This window comes from Onychomys torridus, chromosome 6, assembly GCF_903995425.1.
Source record: "Onychomys torridus chromosome 6, mOncTor1.1, whole genome shotgun sequence".
In the NCBI taxonomy this organism is placed as follows: Eukaryota; Metazoa; Chordata; class Mammalia; order Rodentia; family Cricetidae; genus Onychomys; species Onychomys torridus.
Window position 1 is genome coordinate 56,415,524 of NC_050448.1, and position 20,670 is coordinate 56,436,193.

The 20,670-nt window shown below is 43.5% G+C and overlaps 1 pseudogene; it reads right to left on the reverse strand.

Annotated features, from left to right (window-relative positions):
- Positions 1–4,815: 4,815 nt before the first annotated feature.
- On the reverse strand, positions 4,816–5,330 carry LOC118586171 (annotated as a pseudogene).
- Between the last annotated feature and the right edge of the window lie 15,340 nt (positions 5,331–20,670).

The following is a 20,670-nucleotide window of genomic DNA, read 5'->3' on the forward strand; positions in this document are numbered from 1 at the left end:
TATTGTGTCAAGTTGACGAGTAAAACTATCCCCCAGAGCAGGAGACAATACAGCAACCAAGTAAAGGCAACACCCTAGACAGGGATCAGAAGAAAACAGTTGTCCCGGCCCTTCAGAGGCAGACATGATGGGGACTGGCTCTCTTTGGGACTTTTCATATACTGGCATGGTAACTGTCATGTAAAATAAATATGGTAAATGCTGGTAAGACATTTAAAGCAGAGTTCAGTTTCACCTGATGCTTATCTCACCTAGAAGGAATGAGCCTGTGTCGTCACAGCCTTTCTATAAGAACCCAAAGATAATTAAACCAAATTACAGACCAATAAAAACTCATAGCACTCCACACCCACCCTGGCCACATGCCCACTGGAGGTTCTATTGGCTCAAAGGCAACAGTGTTGAAGTGTTTGTCTTTGCAATTTTATCACGTTGCTACTGGAAGGCAAATCTGTATTATCAGTGGGGTTAACTCATCTTTCCATGAGCATAGTCAAACACATGCTGATCAACTGGAGGTCTCTTGGACTGGAACACCATACAGGTTTGAATGAAGAGGCCCATTATTATCTCTGCAACCCTGAGCCTTCATTTCCAAACCTTTGCAAATGTGATTGACAGTATCTTTGTTGTTAGATTACCAGGTGATGACTGGACCTGGGATTAACCACAGTGAGTGCTCTTTCTCGTCTCTGCCTTCTCCCCAAGCAGAAGTTGCTTTAGTCATGGAGAATTAACGCAGCCCAATCCACCCAGCCCTGAAAGTTTCTAGGAAAGGTTTTAGGCTAAAAATATTATCAGCCTAACTCATCAGCTTTACAGAACATTGAATTTAGTGAACCAAAGCATGTGAGAGTTCCTTTCTTGTAAATGACTTAGCGTAAGTAATTCTCTGTCTGGATCTGTAGTTCCCAGCTTGGGTGATCTGGATTTGACAACGCTGAGTGCTATCATAACGGGACAGAGCTGGACGTCTTCAGAAAGCCGAAGATGGTCCACAGGCCAGATGAGGAACTCTTGTAGCGGAGATCTGAAAGCATCTCTGCCTTTGTTGAAAGCACTAAAAATTTGGTTTGACTTCATGGAAAAGAGCAAAATACTGAGTGAAAAAATGAATGAAGCTCATTTCTTCAAAATGAAAGGACTTGCATTACCCTTTTTCATGACTTTCTATAAAGCTACATTCATCAAAACAGTTTGACCTTGGCAAAAAAATAGACAAAATAGAAAGTCCATGAAACTATGTTCAGCTCTCCTTTTGGCCAGAGCTGCTGTCTTTCAAAGTTGGTCAAACTGGTAAAAACAAGAGGGAAAGAGGCAAGGCAGCAGATAAATACTCTCTAGGCCTTTTAGAAAAGATAGGGGTGCTCCTTTGACCACATACATGCAAACCTATGTATACATGATACCAAAGAAATCAAGGCAATGGGTTCTGTTAAAAAAATAAATACCCTATCATACCACAAGGACACTGTGTATTTTGGGTTTTTTTGTTGTTGTTGTTTTTGGTTTTTTTGAGCTGAGGATCAAACTCAGGGCCTTGTGCTTGCTAGGCAAGCACTCTACAACTGAGCTAAATCCCCAGCCCTTTTAAAGATTTATTTTATTTATTATGTATACAGAAGAGGGGGGTCAGATCTCATTGCAGATGGTTGTGAGCCACTATGTGGGTGCTGGGAATTGAACTCAGGACCTCTGGAGGAGCATTCAGTGCTCTTAACCTCTGAGCCATCTCTCCAGCCCAAAAAAGGCTGTTTTTTGTTGTTTTGAGCTAAGGATCAAGCCCAGGGCCTTGCGCTTGCTAGGCAAGCACTCTACCACTGAGCTAAATCCCCAACCAGGCCACTGTGTTACTAGGTACCATTATTCATCATAGCCAGAACCTGGAAACAACCTAGATGCCCTTCAACTGAAGAATGGATAAAGACAATGTGGCACATATACACAATAGAGTACTACTCAGCAGTAGAAAACAATGACATCATGAAATTTGCAGACAAATGGATGGATCTAGAAAAAAGCCATCCTGAGTGAAGTAACCCTGACCCAGAAAGACAAACATGGTATGTACTCATTTATAAGTGGATAAGATGTAAAGTAAAGGATGACCAGGCTACAATCCATAGCCCTAGAGAAACTAGGTAACAAGGAGGACACTAAGAGGGATGCATGGATCACCCTGGGAAAGGGAAATAGATGAGATCTCTTGGATAAAGTGGGGGCAGGGGTGGGGCGTGGGAGGGATATTTGAGGGGAGAGGATGGGGGATGGTAACATGAGGGATGGAGATGGTCTAGTTGGGGAAGGGACAGAGAGAGAGAGAGAGAGAGAGAGAGCAACGGAAGAGATATCTTGATGGGGGTGGGCATTATGGAGTTAGGGAGAAACCTGGTACCAGTCAAACTCCCAGGACTCCACAGGATGACCCCAGCTAAGACTCCTAGCAATAGTGGAGAGAGTGCTTGACCTGGCCTTCTCCTGTAATCAGATTGGTAACCACCCTAATTGTCACCATAGAACCTTAATCCATTAACTGACCTGACGGAAGCAGATGCAGAGATCTACAGCCAAGCATGGGACTGAGCTCCAGGAGTCCAGTTGAAGAGAGGGAGGAGGCATTATATAAGCAAGGGGGGGGTCAAGGTCATGATGGGGAAACCCAGAGACAGCTGGCCAGAGCTCAAGGACCAACAAACAGCTCTAGACCGACAGCTAAGGAGGCTGTATGGGACCGACCTAGGCCCTCTGTATATGGGCGACAGTTGCGTAGCTTGGTCTGTTTATGGGGCCCATAGCTGTGGGACCAGGATCTGTCCCTGGTGCAAGAGCTGGCTTTTTGGAACCTGTTCCCTATGGTGGGATGCCTTTCTCAGCCTTGATGCTTAGGTGGGGAGCTTGGTCCTGCCTCAACTTGATAAGGCATGCTTTGTTGACTCCCATGGGAGGCCTTCCCCTTTCTGAGGAGTGGGTGAGGGGCGGGGCAGAAAGGAGGTGGGGATGGGGGCGGAAAGGGAGGAGAAGAGGGAGAGAAAACAGTGGTTGGTATGTAAAATAAATTTTAAAATTTTAATTGAAAAAAAGAATTAGGCAGAGAGAGAGAGAGAGAGAGAGAGAGCGAGAGAGCCCATAAATGTTACAATGACAAAGTGGGAGACCCAGTCACTTAGCATGCTGCTGTCATGGCTGACGACAAGCAGGTCAGGGGTAAAGTCCTTCTCTGAGAATCAAAGTCCCTACTGAGCATGTTAAGCACCCAAAGAACTGAGGTGGCTTCTGAGACAGGTGAAGGAAAAGAGTAAAAAAAAAAAGGAAGTCAACCATAAAAGAGCCTGGGCTTCCCTGAAAGCGTAGCTGTGGCCTCTAGAGAAGCACACTGAGGGGACAGTCCAGGGAAAGGAACCTGAGCTGCTGGAGCCCAGTCCCTGAGAGTACACGGCTTAGTAGATGTCCCAAAAGAAGTTTAAGACCCAGGCTGGGGGGGTTGGGGGGGGAGATAGCAGCTGACTGATTTTTCACAAAGATGCCCTTGGACAAGAACAATCTTTTCAACAAACATTGCTATAAGAATTTTGAGACGCAGGTAAGGGTTACACTCCTGATGCACACCTGGTGGCCCAGGTGTTTAATCGCAGCCCTCCTGGGACAGAGGCAGACAGATCTTTGTGAGACCAGCCTGTTCTACATAGTGAGTTCTGGGCCAGCCAGGGTTTGATAGTGAAACCCTGTCTAAGAGGGAAGGAGGGACTAGGGAGGGAGGGGGAGAGAGAGAGAGAGAGAAAATTTGACACCCAAATGTAAAATGGGTATGTTCAAATTTAAATATCATGTCTTCTAAGTCTTCTTTCCAAATATTCCCAGTCCAGGAGAGTGACCCTGCCACACACTCATTTACTCCGGCCCAAACTAGATGTCATCTGTGACTCATTTTCTCACTTTCAGTTCTTGAGTTCAATCAGTTACATTATGTTGATTCACTTGGCAGTCCTACCATTGACCTAACTCAACCCTCTTTCCTGGAGTTTCATTTCCTGTATTCAGTCCACCCAAAGTAACACCTGAGAAGTATGTCCAGAAGTCAGAGGAAACCGTTGGTCTGGGTACCCTTTGTAAAACTGGTATGTTTTCAACATTCTTTAAATCTTGGCTTGATGGGTTTTGTGTTTATCATCGAAGGATGTGGTTACAATTATCCTGTCAAAAGGAGACCCATAAATTGTTTAGAGCACAAATAAAAGGGAAAACCTTTTATTCCACCAGCTGCCCCAACCTAAATGTAGATGCCACCCCTGACTGGCCCTTGGCCTTATCTCTGCTATAGTGAGTTTCTGCTTTGGCATGTACAATCTAGTTTGCATCTCTCTTTCTACAGAGGCCTCTTTCTAAAAGGCAATTATGATTGTGTACTACTGAAGCCGAAAGCCCTTCAGTGGCTCCCCAACACTGACTCCTGTTAAAAAAAAAAAAAAAGAAAGAAAAAAGAAAGAAAAAGAAAAAGAAAAGAAAAAACCAGCCCCTTTCCATAATATTCAAGAGACCTGTTTGCTTCAGGGGCCTGTATCTAGGTTTCTCTTCCAGCACTTCCCACCCACGTAATTTTCTACTCCAATTATTTCATATAATTGGGCCTCTGAGGATCTGCCAAGTTCTCTAATTCCTTAATGCCTTGCTGATGCACTTCCTGCCTCTGATTTTCTCCTGGGTACAAGACTCTCCTAATCAAAGGGGTCTCCTAAGAGGGTTTTCTATTTGTTTGGTTGGTTTTGGCCATTAGTCTAGACATCATCAGTTTATTATAAAGGGAGGCATGGAAAGTTTTTACAGGATAAAACACCAGAACTTCAGCAGAATGGGAAGCTTCATGTGACACCACGAAGTGATCTCAATCTCACGCTTTCCAAGAATGGCTCCATCTCTAAATGAGAACCAGTGTTTGTTGCCTAAAATTACTTTGGTGCCTCTACATTTTGGAAGAAAAACCTTGTCTCCAACTTTCACACTCATTGGTTGAATCTCTCCCCCCAGTCCTTTAGAGCCCAATCCCACAGTACAACTGTTGCTTACAATACTGCTCCTTGGGAGTTTTCTGGAAGCAGAATTCGACCTTTGGTTACAATGTTAGCTGTGCTCTTCTCGACTGATTCTCTGTCAAACACCAAAAGTGACTTTCTACATGCCTGTCCGGTCGTCGTGACTCTCGCTGCTGAAGCTTGGATTCTGCTCTCTCGCCACCACCGCTGCGAGGAGAGACCTCTCCCCTAGATCTTTTCCGCACACAGCAGCTGCCTGTCTAGAGGCAAATTCCATACCTCCCGGGAGCCTCTGACCCACATGTTGGGGGAAGAAGGGTAGGCTGAGCCAGGGTCTTGCTATGTAGCCCAGGCTGGCTTTGAATTCCTATCCTGCTTCCCAAGTGCTGGGATTACAGGGTTATGAGCCACCAGGCTAGAAAATAATTATTTTTAAAATATTAAGATATTCTAAAGGAAAGAAAGAAGCAAAAATAGGTGAAAGAGAAGAAGTAATAGAATGTAAGAGAAGAAAAACAATGAGCACACAAAAGGATACATTAAACAGTAATCAAAAGCCAAGCTGTGATGGCACATGCCTTTAAACCCAGCACTCAGGGGGCAGAGGCAGGTGGATCTCTGTGAGTTTGAGGCCAGCTTAGTCTACAGAACTAGTTCTAGGACAACCAAGGCTACATAAAGAAACATTGTTCACCGGCTTGTGAGTCAATTTGACACAAGTTAGAATCATCAGAGGAAGGAACCTCAGTTGAAGAAATGCCTCCATGGGATCCAGGTGTAAAGCATCTTCCCATTTAGTGATCAATGGGGGAGGGCCCAGCCCCTGGTTGGTGGTGCCATCCCTGGGCTGCTGGTCCTGGGTTCTATAAGAAGGTAGGATGAGCAAGCCGTGGGAAGCAAGTCTGTAAGCAGCACTCCTCCAGGGCCTCTGCATCAGTTCTCACATCCAGGATCCTGCCCTGTTTGAGTTCCTGTCCTGACTTCCTTCAGTGATGATCAGCAATACTGAAGTATAAGCATAATAAACCCTTTCTTCCCCAACTTGCGTTTTGGTGATGGTGTTTCATCACAGCAATAGAAACCCTAAGACACCCTATCTCAGAAAAACACACACACAAAACAAGTAATTAAAAGTTATTGGACTGTGCCTTACACAGTAGTACTGTCTCAATGAGAATTAAGTGTGGAGTGTAGTACTTTAAGTGTTTGAGATTTCTGAGCCAGCAGTTAATGCTGGCTGGCTGTGGCAAGAACGGGGTTGTTTGCTGTCACCTGTGGTTGGAGTCATGTGCTCTGTTTTGAGAAGCATCATGGGAGAGAACTATCAGTATGTAAGTTTAAGTGTACACTTTTAAAAAGGGAAAGCCCTCTGTCCTAATACAACGGGATGACTGGTGGCTTGTGTCTAGCCCATCCACAGTGACTGCATGCCATGTCACCCAACGTCAGGATGGTCTGGTTCTATGACGCAGGAAGTTTAAGACAGAATTCTTGTGATCACTCTGTCTCACAATATCAAAACTAAATGATTGCACTATATGCAACCCACTAACTTTTATGATTATACCTCTCCACTAAATGTGTTATACTTCCTTGTTTCATACAAGAGAATTCATTTTCATTTGTAGTCTGAAAGCATGCAGATAGGTAATAAATTCATAAAAACATAGTATTTCTGTGTTAGTCATGATTTCCGTCCCTTCAAGAAAACACCATGACTAAAAACAAGTTGGAAAAAAAAGGATTTGTTTTGCTTCACTTCCGCATTGTAGAGCATCAGTGGATGAAGTCAGAACAGGAACTCAGAGCAGGAACCTGGAGGCAGGAGCTGATACAGAGGTCATGGAGGAGTGCTACTTACTGGCTTGCTCCCCATGGCTTGTTCAATCTGCTTTCTTCTAGAACTCAGGACCACCAGCCTAGGGATGGCACCACCCACCATGGGCTAGGCCCTCCCCATCAATCACTAATTCAGAAAATGCCCTACAGGCTTGCCTACAGCCCCATCTTATGAAAGCAGTTTCTTAATTGAGGTTCCCTTCTCTCCGATGACTTTAGCTTGTATCAAGTTGACATAAAACCATCCAACGAAATTGCAAAGGACCCAGTGCCTATGTTTTCAACAAAGCAGCTGAAAATGATTTCAACAATATTCTAAATCACACAATATTAACTGCACCCCTTTGGATCTACGAGTTAAACTGGGGAGTCCCCTGTGACTCCAGAAGCACCTTTAAAGTAATGGAAATTACAATGTACTCTGGAGAGAATTATGAGGATTTAATTAAAGTCAACTTGTCCTACTTTCCATAGTTTCTCCAGAACTGAGAAGGATGGTAAGTACAGCAAAATTGACATATTTCCCAAATACGACTGCTCTGCTGTGGTTTCAGAGTCTAATGAATATTGAGAAAAGACAATTTTTATCTCAAAAATTACACGGTAATTTATACGTAGGTTACACAAGAGACTCTGCTGCATTACCGAAATATGAAAGCAATAGGCAGTTTCTGCCAGAGAGAAATCAGCAGCATCTCCTCCCCCACGACGTGGCCTAGCTGTAGTTTGACTTTGATGCACACACACACAGGGTGTGTTAGCGATGATGAGTGCTAAGCACTCAATTTAAGGAGAAAATTACACCATTGTGAATCCATCTCCCAAATGATTAATAAATATCAAAAGCTGCATTTAAACAGAAATCTAACTTAAAATACCAGGAGCCAAAAAAAAAATTAGGTTCCAATTATGCTGTCAGGCAGTCAAACAAACTCCAGAGAGTGAGGAAAGCCAAAAGTTTAACTTCATATGTAAGAAGCACTTCGCTTGTTGAATCAATTCTTTATCTTCTAATACACACACACACACACACACACACACACACACACACACACACACGCGCGCGTGCGAAGCCAGGAGGCTCTCTGGAACTTTGTTCCCAATTATTGTCAGATTAATTACATTTTGAAAATGAAACTAGGCTGGGGATGGAGATGTAGCAAAGTTGAGAATGTGTTTATCTCGCATGCAGGAAGTCCAGGGTTGAATTCCCTGCATTGCTTCCAGGGTATGATGATTCACAACTACATACCCACTATCTGGGAGGCAGAGACAGGAAAACCACAGAGTCAAGGTTGTGGTGGTATTGTGTTCCCTGAAATATTGTGTGTTCCCCAAAATAAACTTATCTGGGGTCAGAGAACAGGATGACCACAATATTAAACATGAGGATAGGCAGTGGTAGCACTCACCTTTAATCCTAGCATTCCAGAGACAGAAATACCTCTGGATCTCTGAGTTCAAGGCCACATCAGAAACAGCCTGGCAAGGTGACTCACGCCTTTAAACCCAGAAATCCAGCCTTTAATCCCAGGGAGTGACCGCAGAAAGTAGAAAGATATATAAGGCGTGAAAACCAGAAACTAGAAGCATTTGGCTGGTTAAGCTTTTAGGCTTTGGAGCAGCACAGTTCAGCTGAGATCCATTCTGGATGAGGACTCAGAGGCTTCCAGTTTGAGGAAACAAGACCAGCTGAGGAACTGGCAAGGTGAGGTAGCTGTGGCTTGTTCTGCTTCTCTGATCTTCCAGCGTTCTCCCCAATTACTGGCCTCGGGTTTGATTTTATTAATAAGAACCTTTAAGATTCATACTACACAAGGTCATCCTCAGCTACTTGTGGAATTAGAAGCCAGTCTGGGATACAAGAGACCCTGTCTCATAATTTCAGAAAGGAAAAAAAAAAGTAATGAAGTCATTTTTCAGTGTTGTCCAGACTTATGTATAGCTGCTATATCAGAACCCTCAGCTCCACCAGTGACTTTGCTGACAGGCATACCTCTGCCCACTCCCAGCCTTGAGTCCATCTTTGCTAAGCTCTGGTTTGGTCAGCCCTCATCCTCAGAGCTGGAGCCCAGAGGCAGAGAGAAGGCAGAGGATTTTTGGCCTGCTTTACTTTTTCTCTGTGGCTTCATCTCTTCGTTGAACCAGAAGCACAATGTGTAGAGAGTGCTCCTGTGGACCTGGTCCAGGAAGTGACCGTTAGCCTCTATGAGACTGGATGAGAGAAGATGGAATGCCCAGCCTTTCTTGACTCCCCATACACTGACTACAAATAATAGCTAACTGGAACATGGCTTACAGAAGTCCAAAAGTGGTAACAATTTAAACAATCAACAACAAAAGCCCTAATTAAATAAATTATACTCCCAGCACTTGGGAGGCAGAGGCAAGCCAATCTCTGTGAGTTCAAGGCCAGCCTGGTTTACATAGTGAGTTCCAGGATAGTTGGGGCTACATAGTGAGACCCTGTTTCCAAAACAACAAAATACATAGATAAATAAATAACTCTAAAACAATGGAATACTATGCAACTATCAAAATCCAATTTTAAGATCATTTAATAATAACACTACCTGCTCACCTTGTATTTAGTATAAAGGTGTATGTGGGGTCCAAACCTGAATTTACAATGATAAACATAGTGAAGGGGTATAGATCAGTGTTAGAGTGTTTGCCTAGCATTGGTGAGTGCTAGAGCTTAGCCCTGAGCTGGGAGAAAGACAGAATGAGGTGAGAGGGAGGGAAGAAAGATGGAAAGCAACTAGGGGGAGGAATGTGAGGGAGAGAAATAACATAAGGAAATATCCAAGTGTTAACAGTCAGTGATTACCCTTGTTTATTGATCTTTTTTGAAGTTTGTATGCACATATGTAACTCTCTCTCTCTCTCTCTCTCTCTCTCTCTCTCTCTCTCTCTCTCTCTGTGTGTGTGTGTGTGTGTGTGTGTGTGTGTGTGTGTGTGTGCGTGTGTGTGCATTCATGTGTTTATGGCTGTTTGAGCTGATGTTAATAGAATCCTGCCTCAAAAGGATCTAAGAACAGCTTTCAGATCTATGGAGTTTTCTTGCCCCTTTTTAATCTGCTGGGGTTTTTTCCTACCCCAATCTCTAGTGGCTGTCAAGCTGTATGTTAGAATAGTTTACTGCCCACTCGTGAATTAGAGAGTCAGGCCTTATGCATCGTTTTGGATTGTATGTGTCTAGCAGTCAGAGGGAATTCTACTCAAGCTCTTCACATATCACGATATAATAATAATAAACAACTGATAGATGCTACCTAGATAATTATGAGGCATGGTGTTATGAACAAATGATTATTTTTGAGACCGTAGGCGGAATTTAAATGCAAGAGAAGGGCTATTTTTAAAGTGGTGTCCTCCAGATCGTGTCTAAATGTCTAAAAACAAGAAGGATCAAAACCAAACCAATGGAAAAAAGTTTTTTTAAAAAATGAATATTATTAGTAACAATTTTCATACCACCCATACAGGCAGAACTTAGCACACCCATTGAAAGAGAAACCCAAATGAAGCAGCATTTCGAAATCCCTACTTAATTATATAATAGCTCATCTCCAGCTTGGGACAGCCATGAAAGTCCCACACCTCAAGCATGGCAACAAGTATCTATTTTTTAAGCAGTGGGAGGTAGAGACAGGAGAATCAGGAGTTCAAGGCAGATTTGGACTACACAGCCAGTTCTAGGTCAGCCTAGGTATGTATATATGTGAGGGTCAGAAATCCAACTCCCATTACCCCTCAAAGAGTAGGGCTGGGGAGAAGGCTCAGTGGGTACAGTGTTTGCTGTACAAGAACCACAGTTTGGATCCCTAGCACCCATATAAATAGGGAGGTGTGGCAGCACGTAACTGTAACCCCAGTGCTAGGCACATGGGTCCTGGTCAGTAAGTCTAGCCAAAGGTTGATTTCCGGGTATACTGAGAGACCATGTCTCAGCAAAATACAGTAGAGAATGATTAAACAAAACACCGCCGGGTGGTGGTGGTGGTGGTGGTGGTGGTGGTGGTGGTGGTGGTGCACGCCTTTAATCCCAGCACTCGGGAGGCAGAGCCAGGCGGATTCTGTGAATTCGAGGCCAGCCTGGTCTCCAAAGCGAGTTCCAGGAAAGGCGCAAAGCTACACAGAGAAACCCTGTCTCGAAAAACAAAACAAAAAAATTAAAAAATAAGAAAACACCAGACACCAACCTCTGACCTCCATATTTGCATAGCTCTGGTGAAAAAAAAATCCAAAGTCTCCTTGAAGAGCAAGCATCTAATTAAATATATATATATATATATATATATATATATATATATATGTGTGTGTGTGTGTGTGTGTGTGTGTGTGTGTGTTTGCCTGTGATATACATGTATCTATGTATGTTTCTGGTGTGTGGACATGCATATTGTGTGCAGGTGCATATGCATATGTGCACACATGGATGTGGAGTCCAGAGGTTGCCACTGGGTATCTAGCCCAGTCACTCCATGTTATATACTGAGGCATAGCCTCTCACTTGTACCCAGAGCTCAGTCACTTGGCTTATTCTGGAATCTCCTATTTCCATTCCCCAATTCATCCTGGGCTTGGAGGTCTCATGAATTCACTCCACTGAAGCAACAAGTGCTGACCGACTTAAAGATGTATTTCTCTGAAGAGCCTTTGCTTGTTCCAGAGACCGAGTCCTGAAGCTCCCAGGATTTCTCCACTTGAGGTAACCGTGCCTTTGGGGCATCCATCCAAAGCTGCTAGGAATGCCTCAGGATCACACTGGTGTAAATCCGTACCATCTCTTCTCATTCCGGATTCCTAGTGGCTGAGCAGGAGGTCATTCATTCTGTGGGTATTTATTGGAGACCCACCACAAGGCTAGGCATGGCTCTCAGATTTCAGCCTTTCCTCCTGCTCTGGACTCCACAGGAATTGAGAAATAAACTGTGGAATACGTGGAAAACTTCTCTTAAGAGAAACAGTTCATACTTTGATTCGTTCTAGGTCTTCTCTCCCTCCTGACTTCTGTTTAATGTTTAAATCCAAAACAAAAGTAAAAAAGCAAAGGCAGTCTAACTTGCAAAATACCTGTCTTACCACAACCTCTGCTTTCTTCCATATTTACAGTGGGTTTGGGGGGACACCTTGATTTGTTTTCTTTTTTATTCATGGATGGATTTGAGGCTCCTTGTCATACACACACCCCTGGAAAAGGAAGGAATGAATTCTGCTTGCTCCCACAGAAGGCAAGCTCTTATGTCCATGTTCAGCCTTTATCTGACAGGAGATGACTGTGTTACAGTCAGTGAGAAGTCACTTGGGTTCCATTTTGTTTTGCTTTGTCATATTCGGCCCCACACTATCATCCAAGACATTCTTCCTAGGTAATTTGAGGTCTCGTCATCTTATGCTTGAACATAAAGGCTTCAGTGAATTTAGTAGAGGCTGGCTGTCTGGACAATCTATAATAAGGTCTTTAATGGGAGGGGAAAGGTTGGTAAGTCAGTTGATGTTTGCCTAACATGTACAAAGCCTTGTTTGAGTCTCAGCACTACATAAACTGAGTCTGATGGCACACATCTGTAAATCCCAGTACTAAAGAGGTAGAAGCAGGAGGATCAGAAGTTCGAGGTCATCCTCAGCTCCATAGTGAGTCCCTTTAGCCTGGACCCCTGTAGAAGCCAACAGGCAAGTGGGAAAATGTGGCAATCTAGCAAGCCTTGTACGCATGCAGACAGACAGAAACACACACACACACACACACACACACACACACACACATTCAGTAGCTAGAAACAACTGTGTACGTGGAAGGGCTCTGCAGCAGAATGTCCATGGCCCTGAGTTTCATCCCCAGAACCACAAACATGAGTGTGTGCATGAACACACACACACACACACACACACACACACACACACACACACACACAGAGAAAACAAGACTGCAACTGAATAGTCAACACATATGATCATATATGTAAATGTGTCAGTGAAGTGATTCCCTGTCTTATTCAATGATTTAATCATCAAGCCCTGCTTGAACAAAGGATTGAACAATAGAATTTGACTCATGCTTTTAAACTTCCAGAAGCCATTCAGTATTTCATAGGCAGTGCGCTGGGTCTCTACTTCTGAACAGCCATGGGCATTGGCTAATAATAACTAATGTGCTTCAGTGCTGCGGGTGAACAAAAACCTGATGAGTGAATTTTTTTTTTCATCTAGAGTCAAAAGGTTGAGCTGGAGATGCAGCTTAGGGGTAAGGACTTGTCTAGCATGTATGAATGAAGCCCTGGGTTCCATCCCAGCATTTGAAAGAAGAAGAAAAAGGAGAAGGAAGGGAAGAAGGGAAGGAGGAAAAAATAAGTGAGGGGGTAAGGAAGGAGAGAAGAAACAAAAAGAAATGAAAGAAAAAAGTGAAGTGCTGTTTGACCTGAAACCCTAGCTACTCAGGAAGTCACGCTCCCTCTCTCCTCATAGAACACCCTCTACATTGTGGCTCAGCAGATAACTAGAAAGGATGGGTGACATCTATGGGCATCTCTATGATGAAACCATTCATGGGAGTCAGGAAGGTAGTTTCATTCAACACAACTAAATACCCAGTGTTGGTTTAAAAGTGGAGTCTGACCCAAGGAGTTTATTTTAAGCGTATGTGAGCAGAGTACAATTTGGTGAAAAATTTCCTGGCAATGAATAATTCAATCGCATGTGCACAATAAAGTTTAAGATGTGACTACATTGAAACTCTTTGTATAGTACCTGTGATATCTCCGTAAAGATGGGGTCTATAGATTGACCACATGTGACACCTTCCATAAAGATAGGTTTTATAGATTAACAAGCTCCCAATACGTGTCTCTGGAAGGATCCAGTGTGGCCTCACAGACAGTGCAAAGGTCACCAGACAATTAACCCCTTCCACTCGTGGTCTCCTGGGTGGAAAATAGGTTGTATGTCTCGCTTTGAATAGACAACCCTGTGTGCTTAACATTCCTGGGTCCCCGTGCTTATCTGTGAGCAGAAGAACCTTTGTGCTTCTTACAACATCAAAGAGAGGGCCCCGTGTCCAGGCCCCTATCCTAAAGTCCCAGACTCCGAACCTTCAGCACTGTGAGAAATGAACTTCTTCTTTTCAAAAATGTCAAGCATGTGGCATCCTGGTACAGCAAGAGAACAGATGAAGACAATTGAATTCCAATTCAAATGACCTGGAGTTTCCATCAGAGGCAGTTGAAGTACCGAATCGAATAATGGCAAAACAACAAGCTAATATTTGTAATATTTGAATTCCAATTGTTTGGGGAAATTCAACAAGGGAGTCAAAAACAGCCCAGGAAAGGCCCTTAGCCACAGGCAGTGGGGGCTTTTTATGACCAACAGTTCTAAATTCTCCACTGAAATTTGGCTTTTGTGGGGCACATTTTGTACATATTCCTAGCTGGAGGAGAAAATGGTGAGATCAGCGGAGAAGTATCTTCCATCTCTTCTCTCCTTCCTCTTCCTTCTTCTTTCCTTGCCTCTCTTTCCCACTCCCTACTTTCAGTGTGTGTGTGTGTGTGTGTGTGTGTGTGTGTGTGTGTGTGAGAGTGTGTGTGTGAGTGTGTGTGTATGAGTGTGTGTGAGTGTGAGTGTGTGTGTGAGAGTGTGAGTGTGAGTGTGTGTGTGTGTGTGTGTGTGAGTGTGAGTGTGTGTGTGTGAGTGTGAGTGTGAGTGTGTGTGTGTGTGTGTGTGTGTGTGTGTTTAGATGCTGTTTGATCATCTTACTATGTTGCCCAGACTAGCTCCAAACTCCAGGGCTCAAAGTGACATTCTTACTTAAACTTCCTCAGTTCTAGCACTAGAGACTCATGCCGCCACCATGCCTAGCTCTCTCTTTCTCTGGAGAGAGGAGTGGCCTTTTGAGACAGGTCATACAGCCCAGGCTAACTTTGAATCAACTATGGAGCCAAGGATGACATTGAACTCCTGATCCTCCTGCCTTCAAATCCCAAGTCACAGGCACGCACCACCACACCTTGCTTCCTTTCACTTTTGAAGTAAAAAGCATAATTCAGTATCAATGAAAACCCATGGTGGGTGTCTGATTTGACTACTCACTATGGACTTTTACCTCATTTTTAGTAGCCCTGGAAGAAGTGTAAGTAGAAGAGTGGTAGGAAATTTATGTTTCTTAAACTTGGCGTGACATTGTGTATGACCTCAAAACAAAACAAACAATGGCAGCCCAGAAAAGAAACAAGGGTGTCCTCTGTCGCAGCCATCTGTGGATATGTTCATCGGCAGCACGACTGTGAGTCTCATAAAGCCCCCAGAGAGATCAGACGTGGCCCATAAATATTAAAGAAATTTACCTTTGTATATTTAAAAAGACTAAGCCAATACAATTCATCACTTTGTGTGTGCACTTATCAATCAAAATCCATCTTTTCCAGTCAAATGATCAGTTTAATTTTAGAGCATGTATATCCTTGCCGATGAGTTCTTTCTCTGAATATCTTGGACACTGAAGAAATAATCCCCGAGCTTAGCACCAAGCGTCATTAGAATGCCATCACAGGAAAGGTGGAAAAGCGATCGCTTACAGATTGCTGCTTTCAACTCTCAAAATGATGTTGGTGGATTCATTCAGAATACAGAAGAACTCATTCTTCAGGAAATAAAGTTATATGTGGTGAATAGGTTTCCAGTAGGGTTTGTAAGCCAAATAACCTCCTCACGATGGAACCGAAGAACTCCAGACACCTGCACTTCATTCTAGAAAACAGAAATCTCATCCTTCATTGAGGATGCTGGAATGACCTCCTGCATCCTGACACTCCCTCCCTGGGTAACTCTTCTACGTCCTGGGGCAGAGGTGGACTCCTCCTGTCACTTCTGAACCAATGAGAAGTCCTTCTCTCTCAATGAGAAGGAAGAAAAAAACTCAAGAGGAAAGGATGTTGAGGTAGCCAGTGTGAATGGAGACAGGCTGTGGCATATAAATAAAAGGGATGCCCTGGGTTAGTTTCCAGGATGTGAGAAGACCTAGTTCAAATCCTTCCTTCCTTGTCATTCACAGTGAATTTGTCATTGTACCTTTGATAGATAATGCTAGGCTGGAAATAAAAAGGGGCTGTTTGTAGTCATCTACTTCCCTGTACTTCTTGTGACATGTGAACATCCATGTCATCATCCTCAGGCACAACTATCATGATCCATGGCCCATCAATAACATCTGCATGTTGGAGACCTCCTTAGGGACATTTCCAAGTGTTCCCATCCTTGAACATAAATAGCAAGATGATCAGAAATCCCATTTGTGAATGTCATTCATCATCAGTGGTCAGGTTGGTGGCCACTGTTTGCCCTGCCTAGGCAAGGGCAAGACCACCTCAATGTTAAAGAGGAAATCATTTTACAGTCTAAAGACCTGACTAAAACCAAGAGGTGAGAAGAAATAAGATGTAACTGAGGACAAGATAAGTATTCTCTTAATGAGATAAGTATACAGCATCCCAATTCCCTTCTCCTCCAGGGAGTGGCTTACAGATACTCAAGGCTAAGCCTGCTTCAAATTCAGAAAGTGGAATTTTTAAAAATTATTTATTTATTTATTTATTTTGGGGGGCGGTTTTAAGACAGGGTTTCTCTGTGTAGCTTTGCGCCTTTCCTGGAACTCACTTGGTAGCCCAGGCTGGCCTTGAACTCACAGAGATCTGCCTGCCTCTGCCTGCCGAGTGCTGGGATTAAAGGCGTGCCCCACCAATGCCCGGCGAAAGTGGAATTTTGACTCATTCCTCTTTGCGTTTCCAAACCCCCAGCCTGCTTGCCCTGATATTCAGCCCACTCTTCTTTCTGCAGCCCCTTCCTGATGCAGCTGCTCACACCCTCCATTATTGAGCCTTCTTGTTTTTCTTGACTTCTAACTCAGAACACAGCACAAAGGTCTGTCTCCCTTCCTTCTCTTTCCTTGCCCCTCCCTGGTAGCTAGCAAGCTCTCTATTTTGGCTTTCCTCTTTTTCTCTCTTGTCAACTCCAATACACTGTTCTCAAGTTGCTTTTTGTGTCTGTGTGTAAATTTTCTTATCTATGAGACCAACAACTTCCAAAAAGGGACCCGGGTTTCCCAGTGACATCCTGTGCTGGTTTGAACGAGAATGTTCCCCCCCTCCCCCCAGGCTCGTACATTTGGATGCTTTGTTTTTGGGAGAGCGGCCCTCGAGAAGGATTAGGAGGTGTAGCCTTGCTGGAAGAAGTATGTTGCTGGGATGGAGGGTGGAGTGTGTGTGTGTGTGGGGGGGGGGGGGGGTTGAGGTTTCAAAAGCCAAAGCCAGGCCCGGAGTCCTTCTCTCTTCCTGCAGCCTGCTGCCCCAGATGTAGAACTCCAAGCTACTCCGTCAGCATTATGTCGGCCTGTGTGCAGCCATGCTCCCTGCCATGATAATGAACGAAAGCTCTGAAACTGTAAACAAGCCCCAGGTTGCTGCTTTCCCTTACAGGAGTTGCCATGGTCCTTGTGTCTCCTCACAGCAACTGACCCTGTGTTTGGTTAGGTTTAAAAGACATAGCTGTGTTGTCTTCTGTGAGAGATGGTAAGTGTTTTGACTCTTCTTTCTTGTGGGAAGACAGTAGAATCTGTCCTTTGTCCTCAAGTGCAGGTTCACTCCAAGTGACTCCAACTGCCACCTCGGCAGGCAACTGTAGGCAGGTTGAGCAGCTGCAGGGTCCCAGGACTTGAAACTCCAAGTGACTTCCAACAACCACAGCCACAGAGAACACTGAAATGCATTTTTAAACAAGTTAAGCTTCTAAAGTTGGTCTCCTCCTTTCGTACCACCCCACTCCCCCAAGCCATTAGCATGCAGAGCAGATAATAGTAACTAATGACTTTTTTTTGCTGCAAAATTATTAGTTAATTATCCCAATTATTACATTCTTAGCCTATCAAACTATGCTTTGATCATCCAAAGATGAAAATGTTCCCTGGAATCAATCCATAGGGTAGCAGAGTCTGCTGAGAGTGTTCTTTCTGAAAGCCAGAGCACTGGTAGAGCTTATCATGAGGTTTGGCCAGGGAGCCAAGACCTTCCAGAAGAGGGGACTTTTCTTAGCAGTCTTCCCCACCTAAAATGTTCCTAGAAATCAATATTTGCCTCCTAAGTGTATGTTCTCTGACACAGTTATTCTCATCTCTCTGTGTTTTGGAAATTGTGAGTGTATAGGCACACACACACACAAATTAGGTAAACATTCTGTTTAGAGTTTTTAAAATTATTTCATTGAAGTTTTATTTTTATTATGTCTTATTCATTGGGGGCATGCACATTTCACAGTGCATGCTTGGAGGTTAGAAGACAACTTTCAGCACTTAGGCCTGGGGATCGAACTCAGATCACCAGGCTTGGTGACAGGTGCCTCTGCCAGCTGAGCCATCTCTCCACCTGCTATTTAGATTTGGAAGCACCATTCCATATATGCCAGATGAGTTATATAATGCCTAAACATAATCTAGTGCAATCTGTGTATTTACAGTTAGATAAGAGCAAGAAGTAGCTATAAATAGCAGCAATGCATTATACAGTCAAAAAAGCTACAAGAAAGGATTTTGTCTTTCCACAAAGAAAAGATAACACTTGAGAAGATAAGTATGTTCAAAAGTTACATAATGCACACATGTGTTGAAAACATCCCACGGACCCCTCTTATATATAACTTTCATGGTTTTTTACAAGTCAATTTTAGAGAATTTACACATGAAGAAGGTGAGAAATATCTGCAAAATACCAAAGTCTTCACTGTGTCTATGCCTGGTTGATGTTAATGATTTTGGTTTTTCTAAACCACACATGTACCTTCACATGTGGAAATCTCTGGGGGAGAGATTAAAAAGAGGAACATTAAAATTTAATCATTAAGGAAGGTTTGCCGCATATGGGTCAAAGTTCCGTGAACTTTAAAGTTCGCAGTGGACCTGTCAAGATGATACTAAGAAACGCCATAGTAATACTAGCAAGTACCTTAAGATACTATCTTCAGAGACAGTCATTTGGCAGTCTCCACATCACCTGTGAATCGCTTACTTGGTGGCTATTAATTTTTTTATTTAAAATATTTTAATTATTTTTTGAGAGTTTTATGTGATTTATGTTGATCATTTTCACTCCACTTTTCCCCCTAGCTTCTCCTAGATCCACTCCCAACTCCCTACCCACTCCAACTTCCTAGCTCAGCTTTAGATCCTTTTTGTTTTTGTTTTGTTTTGTTTTTTAGGATCCCACGAGGACCAACTTGTGCTGCTTACACTCCTGGGTGTGAGGACACCCACTGGAGTCTGGTTGACCTACCAGTGGCCCTACTCTTTAAGAAAATTAATTAACTCTCCTTCTCCATGTGTGTATATATTTATGAAATAGTAAGTTTCCATACATGGCTTTTTCAAACATTCTTAGGGTGAGTTATCCCTCTCTCCATCCTCCCCTGCCTGCCCCGCCCTCTGTCTCCCCCTTAATGCTTCCTCCCTATTATTCCCCCTTACTCCTCCATATTATCTGTATTTTATCCCCTTTCCCTTAAGATCTTTCCTCCTCCTCTTCCTCCTCCTCCTCCTCTTCCTCCTCCTCGTCTTCCTCCTCCTCCTCTTCCTCCTCCTCTTCACCAATGGTCCCTTTCTAGTTCCCTAAATCTACAGGTACTCAAGTTAAACACACAAATCTACAGATTTGATGCTAAGATCCACATATGAGTGAGAACTTGTGACATTTGTCTTTTGGGGTTTGGGTTACCTCATGTTCAGTATGTTTTCAAGTTCCAGCCACTGATTGGAAAATTCATTTTTATTTACAGCTGAATAAAATTCCCTTGTGTATATGTACCATGTGGTAATAGTTTATTTGTATGTTAATAAATAAAGTTTGTCTGGAGATCAGAGGACATAGTCATCCATAAACAAAAGTCAGGCAGTGGTAGCACAAGCCTTAATCCGATCTCATGGCAGGCAGGGTCTCTGTAGTCAAGGACACAGCCAAGCACGGTGACACACGCCTTTAATCCCAGTACCAACCACAGAGACCTGGAGGTAGGTACAGACAGGCAGTGATGAGGAAGTGAGGTGGCTGGGCTAAGAGCCAATGAGAAGGCAGAACAGCAAGGCAGTAAAGGTGCAGGTTAGACAGGAAGAAGCCGGTTTTCTTGGGAAGCTACGGCAGTGTGGTAAGCTAAGGTTAGCTGGTGGCTCTCACTATTTCTCTGATCTCTATGGCTTTCACCCCTGTATTTGGCTCTGTGTTTCTTATTTAATAAGACTGTTTAGAAATTCATCTACAGTACCATTTCCATTATCTATTAGGCAGCTGAGGGACATCTAGGCTGCTTCCATGTCCTAGATGTGAATAGAGCATCCATAGACATGGATGAGCATGTGTCTCTGTAGCAGAAAATAGAGTCCTTTGGCAATGCACCCAAGAGTGGTATAGCTGAGCTGTATGGTCGATCTATTTCTAGTTGAACCACCATGCTGATTTCTCAAGTGGCCGCACCAGTTTGTGCTCCCATCAACAGTGCATGAGGATCTTCAGTTCCCTGCATCCTCACCAGCAATTGTTACTTTTGTTTTCTCTGTCTTAGCCATTCTAATAGGGGTAAGATACAATCTCAAAATAGCTTTCATTTGCATTTCCCTGATGCCTAGAGATGATGATTGCTTTTTAAAATATTCCATACTCATCTGTATTTCTGCTGAGAACCCTTTGCTTAGCTCCATAGTGGCTCTTGATTTTAATATGACCCTTTCTACTTTGGTTCACTGTATTCTCACCATATTCATCATTTCATT